This window comes from Gopherus flavomarginatus, chromosome 2, assembly GCF_025201925.1.
Source record: "Gopherus flavomarginatus isolate rGopFla2 chromosome 2, rGopFla2.mat.asm, whole genome shotgun sequence".
In the NCBI taxonomy this organism is placed as follows: domain Eukaryota; kingdom Metazoa; phylum Chordata; order Testudines; family Testudinidae; genus Gopherus; species Gopherus flavomarginatus.
This window is the reverse complement of record NC_066618.1, coordinates 228,119,504-228,125,503: the sequence shown is the minus strand read 5'-3', so window position 1 is coordinate 228,125,503 and position 6,000 is coordinate 228,119,504. Positions and strand designations below refer to the sequence as shown.

The 6,000-nt window shown below is 59.1% G+C and overlaps 1 protein-coding gene across 4 annotated transcripts in view; it reads left to right on the top strand.

Moving 5' to 3' along the window:
* The first annotated feature begins 4,004 nt into the window (after window positions 1-4,004).
* Window positions 4,005-6,000, top strand: part of PCMTD1 (protein-L-isoaspartate (D-aspartate) O-methyltransferase domain containing 1) — an 85,769-nt gene continuing 83,773 nt past the window's right edge. For 2 of the 4 annotated variants that reach the window (XM_050942033.1, XM_050942032.1), the window contains exon 1: window positions 4,095-4,185. The gene's annotated coding sequence lies outside the window, so the exon portion shown is untranslated. Of the gene's footprint in view, window positions 4,186-6,000 lie in introns of all 4 variants that reach the window. The other 2 variants (XM_050942043.1, XM_050942044.1) reach the window with 2 other exon arrangements.

Sequence of the window (6,000 nt, the reverse complement as noted above, 5' to 3'; positions counted from 1 at the left end):
AGTGGTCTCCTCAGGAAGTGGCCCTCCACATCAACATACGGGAGTTGAGAGCAGTCCGCCTTGCTTGCCAAGCGTTCTCCCATCAGCTTCAAGGTCGCTGTGTCTCGGTATTCACCGACAACACAACGACCATGTACTATATCAACAAGCAGGGCGGCACGAGATCCTCTCCCCTATGTCAGGAGGCAATGCGGCTCTGGGACTTTTGTATAGCCCACTCCATTCACCTCATGGCTTCCTTTTTCCCTGGAGTACGGAACACGCTGGCAGACCGTCTGAGCAGATCCTTCCTTTCGCACGAATGGTCCCTTCGCCCGGACGTCGCCCTCTCACTCTTCCAGAGGTGGGGTTGTCCCCGGCTGCACCTCTTCGCATCCAGAGGGAACAGGAAATGCCAGATGTTCTGCTCCTTATAAGGGCGGGAACCAGGGTCGGTAGCGGATGCCTTCCTTATCCCGTGGACGACGCACCTGCTCTACGCATTCCCTCCGTTCCTGCTTATTCACAAGGTCCTTCTGAAGATGCGCAGGGACAGGGCCCGCTTGATTATGATAGCTCCGCGTGGCCCAGACAACACTGGTATCCGATGTTGCTGGACCTGTCTCTGGCCGACCTAGTCCCCCTGCCCCTTTACCTGGACCTGAACACCCAGGACCACGGCAGGCCCCGTCACCCGGACCTCCTGTCTCTACACCTCACGGCGTGGCTCCTGAGTGGCTGACCAGGTCGGAACTACGGTGCTCTACCCCTGTACGTCAAGTACTACTGGGCAGCAGGAAACCTTCCACTAGAGCAACGTACTCGGCCAAGTGGAAGCGTTTCTCCTGTTGGTGCACAGAGAGAGGTTCCCTCCCAATGGAGGTTTCTATCGCCAGTATTCTCGATTACATCTGGTCCCTCAAGCAGCAGGGCCTGGCGATATCGTCCCTTCGGGTTCACCTGGTGGCTATCTCCACCTTTCATCCGGGGGGAGATGGCCGTTCGGTTTTCTCTCACCCTACGGTGACTAGATTCCTGAAAGGACTAGAACGTCTCTACCGCCAGGTTCGACCCCCTGCCCCTACCTGGGACCTCAACCTGGTTCTGACTCGGCTCATGGGCCCTCCATTTGAGCTATTAGCGACTTGCTCCCTGCTGTATCTCTCCTGGAAGACTGCTTTCCTGGTGGCCATCACCTCAGCCAGACGGGTGTCAGAACTCCGGGCCCTCACGGTAGATCCCCCGTATACGGTCTTCCATAAAGACAAAGTGCAGCTAAGGCCACACCCTGCCTTTCTCCCCAAGGTGGTCTCAGCCTTTCACGTCAACCAGGAGATCTTTCGCCTCGTCTTCTTCCTAAAGCCCCATTCATCCTGCAGGGAGCAACAACTCCACTCGCTTGATATCCGCCGGGCACTCGCGTTTTATGTGGAGAGGACCAAACCGTTCCGCAAATCCCCCCAGCTCTTCGTGGCAGTAGCGGACCGAATCAAAGGACTACCCATTTCCTTACAGAGGATCTCCTCGTGGGTGACGTCCTGTATCAGGACCTGTTATGACTTGGCTCACACCCCTACGGGCCATGTGACTGCATACTCCACCAGGGCACAAGCATCATCGATGGCTTTCCTCACCCGCATGCCCATCCAGGAGATTTGTAGGGTGGCGACCTGGTCCTCCGTCCACACCTTCGCTTCCCATTATGCCCTGGTCCAGCAGTCCAGAGATGATGTGGCCTTCGGCTCTGCAGTGCTCCATGCCGCGACTTCTCACTCCGACCCCACCGCCTAGGTAAGGCTTGGGATTCACCTAACTGGAATGGATATGAGCAATCACTCGAAGAAGAAAAGACGGTTACTCACCTTTGTAACTGTTGTTCTTCGAGATATGTTGCTCATATCCATTCCACACCCGTCGTCCTTCCCCACTGTCGGAATAGCCGGCAAGAAGGAACTGAGGAGCAGGTGGGCCGGCAGGGGTATATATCGAGAGCCTAGGGGGCGACCTGCCGGCCCACTGGAGTTGCTAGGGTAAAAAGTCTTCCGACGAACGTGCATGCGTGGCGCGCACACCTAACTGGAATGGATATGAGCAACACATCTCGAAGAACAACAGTTACAAAGGTGAGTAACCGTCTTTTCCTTCAGCCCCCTTGCACCAAACCAACATCCCCACTCCTTCAGCTCCAACACTTCATGCAACAGTTGCTCCAGCCACATCTTCAAGCTATCCCAATCCCCTCTCCTTCCATTCATCAGTAGCTGCTGAGAACTAAGCTCCCATCCTCTACCACAATTTACTGAGGCCCAAGTACCAACCCTGCTCCCCCCCGGCCCCTGGCTTCTCCAGTTTGCTACAATTCCCCCTTCTCGCCGGTCTCCATCAAGATGCTTCTGCTCTAGGGTTGCCAGGTGTCCAGTTTTTGACCGGAACACCCCATCGAAAAGGGACCCTGGTGGCTTCAGTCAGCTCTGCTGGGTGGGCCATTACAAGTCCTGTTGGTGGCATAGCAGGGCTATGGCAGACTCCCTGCCTTCCCTGGCTCTGTGCAGCTCCCGGAAGCGGCCAGCCCGTAGAAAAAGAGGCAATAATGGAAGCACCATATGCTGCCCCTACCCCCACAGCTCCCATTGGCCACAAACCACGGCAAATGGGAGATGCGGGGCCAGCACTTACTTGACCATGCCTCTGCTTAGGGGCCTGCTATGCCGGCCACTTCCAGGAGCAGCACGGAGCCAGGGCAGGCAGAGAGCATACATTAGCCCTGCTGTGCTGCTGACTGGGAGCCACCTGAGGGAAGTGCTGCCTGGCTGGAGTCTGCACCCTGAACCCCCTCATGCATGCTAACTCCCTCCCAGACCTTGAACCCCCACCTGCACACCAGCCCCCTCCCACACCTAACCTCCCTCCTTGAGTCCCCTCCTGGAGCCCACACCCTCTCCCTGAGCCCCCTCCTGCACTCCAAACCCCTGGGCTCCAGAGGGAGGCTAAAACCCTTCTTTCCACCCCAAAAGGGAACTCTGCCTGGGGAGCCCAGGGGTAGGGGGACAGGATTTAAGGGCCAGCCGAGGAGTACAGCAGGGCCTAGGACAGGCCTCCCTTGGGTCCTATAGTCCTGTCCTAGCAGCAGGGCCGGCGCTTCCATTTAGGCGACTAGGGCACCAGGATTTGGGAGGGTGGCATTTTGCTGCCCTCGGCGGCAATTCGGTGGTGGGGAGTCCTTCCGCGCTGTGGGTCGTTGGCAATTCTGCGGAGGGTCCTTCACTCGCTCCGGGACCCGCTGCCAAAGTGCCCCGAAGACCGGGAGCGCAGAAGGACCCCCCCGCCGCAGAATTGCCGGGAGTACAGAAGGACCCCCGCCTAAGGCGCCAAAAACCCTGGTGCCACTCCTGCCTAGCCGTGACTTTGCAGGGACTGCATAGGCTAAGGCAGTACCTGACTTCTGCCTCTGGTCTCCCACTCACCTCGCCCCCTGCTCTTCCTGCCTGCCCTGCCACTTACTCCAGCTGCTTCTCCTTGTCCCCGGCAGGCCTAGCACCTCTAGGGTGACCAGAAGTCCCAATTTTATAGGGACAGTCCTGATATTTGGGGCTTTTTCTTATATAGGCTCCTATTATCCCTCACCCCGTCCCGATTTTTTCACACTTGCTGTCTGGTGTCCTCTCCCCCCACTGAAGTGGTCAGCACGGTGGCACTGGCAGGGCCCTGCTGCAGCTTTGCAGCGATGCGCGGTGGCCCTCGACTGGGAAGACTTCGTCACCATCCACCAGCTGCACTAGAGACCGCGTCGCCAGCCTGAGCCTTTGATAGACACGGGACCGCGGTGCAGGCGTGCCTGCTGCTCAGCCTAATAGCAAGGTTCTGCACGCCCCTAGGCAACGGGTGACGACATACACTCCTCAGTCCCTGATTGCTCCCCTGGGATGCCGGGCGGAGTCTATCCCCAGATCACGTGATGCTCCCCTCAGCCGGTTGAACACGAAGGCTGCCCCCCTCCGCTTGAGAATGGCCCACGTGACCCCCAATGTTTACATCGTCTCAGGTGGTGGACCCCTCCCCCTCTGCAGCCTCTCACATCGACCCAAACAGTGGAGAGCGAGCGCGTGCGGGGGGAGCGCAGGGCTAGTGCTGCGGGACTGCCCCTCCCCCACCCTCCGTCTGCCCCCCCACCGCCCCCGGCCGGAGACCTGGAGGCGCAGCGGAGGGGTGAGTGCCCGCGGGCGGGGGCAGCTGCCGGGCCAGGAGGCGCTCGGGTGCAAAGGGGAGGGTCGCGGCGGCTGGGGAGGGGGCGGCCGGATGGGCCCTACACCAACCACGGGGCAGGTAGAGCGCTACCCCCGGTCCCAGCTCGGAGTCTGACCCCCCCCCCACGCGCTCCGCTCCGCTCCCCGTGCGGGTCGGGGGTGATTGTTGTGTCGTACTCTGGACTCGCCGCCCCTTGCCCTGCACGTCGATTCTGGGCTGGCCGAGGGGGGCAGTGGCGAGGGACGGGCCCCGAGCGAAGGGGGGGGGGGGCGATGGAGAGAGACGGGTCCCGAGCGAAGGGGGGGCGGGGGACAGTGGAGAGAGACGGGCCTCGAGCGAAGGGGGGGGGCGATGGAGAGAGACGGCCCCGAGCGAAGGGGGGGCGGGGGACAGTGGAGAGAGACGGCCCCGAGCGGAGGGGGAGGGGGGGCGGAGGACAGTGGCGAGGGACGGGCCCCGAGCGAAGGGGGGGCAATGGAGAGAGACGGGTCCCGAGCGAAGGGGGGGCGGGGGACAGTGGAGAGAGACGGCCCCAAGCGGAGGGGGGGGCGGAGGACAGTGGCGAGGGACGGGCCCCGAGCGAAGGGGGGGCAATGGAGAGAGACGGCCCGCGAGCGAAGGGGGGCGCTGCGCAGGTCTGTCCGGCCCAGCAGTTTGGAGGCGTATTGGGAACTCGAACAGCCCCGCTGCTCCCTCCTCGCGGGCGGAGTTTGGTAGGTTTGGGGGTGAAAGGGTTTGGTCTCTTTGGCTGCTGCTTTCCCATCCCCCCCGGCCCGCCAGTCAAAGTGGGGGAGCTTTGTGGGGAGGGGTGGCTCTCCTGCACGTTTGGGTTGCAGGGGGACACGTTTGATTTGCCCTGTCGGGAGCTGTGGAGGGGCGCTGGTGGGGAGAGGAACTGAAAATAGGATAGGACCCTATATCCTGTGTTTAAGCTGCGGTGGGTAACTGTAGTGTCTGTGCATGGCTGACAGCAGCAGCCAGGGGCCTTTAAAGATGTATGTCTGTCTCTCCCCCCCCCCCCCATCACCCGGCCGCTGCCATAAACCACATTGTGTCTCTGTTTACGGTGTCCTGTCTGCTTTGGCTCAGAACAATGTAGGGGGAGGGGCAAGAACGCGCTTCAGAACAGCCACCTTGCTTCTTAGCTGTGTTGTCTTTGTTGTCTTTTCAGGTGGGAGGGTGACTAGCTGTGATTCAGATTCTACCTGTAGCTCCCACTCTGGCCTATAGGTTTAGTTGTTTTGTTTTGTTTTTTTTTTGCCTTGCTGGAGCTGTCAGCGGCTCATGGTGAAGTTGGAGATGAGGAAGTTGGTGCTGGTGGGAGGACGATATGCAAGCAGCAGCTTAGGCCTGATCTCTGTAGTCTCTTCTTCCTATCTGTGTAGCAGAGGATGTGGCCCATAGTTCTGATATACTTCATCCCCAAGGGAGAAAGCAAAGGAGAAAACGTGTATTTAGAGTTTGTGAGAGGAGAGATGGAGTCACCTCTCTCTGTGTCTGCTGAGTATGTGTGTCTCTTTGCAGTGCCTGCTAGCACCTCAGAGTTACTGTTCTCACTAGTTAGGCAATGTCTCCACTGTAAAGTGAGAGTGTGATAGTAGCATGGGTAGGCATATTTATGCTAACTTGAATCTAGGTAGTATGGGTAACAATAGTGGTGAAGACATGGCAGCATGAGCTAGCAATACTTGTTGATTCTAGACCCCTGCCTAACAGGTTAATTGAAACCTGCTGTTGCTTTAGGGTTGCTAACTTTCTAATCCCACAAAACTGAAC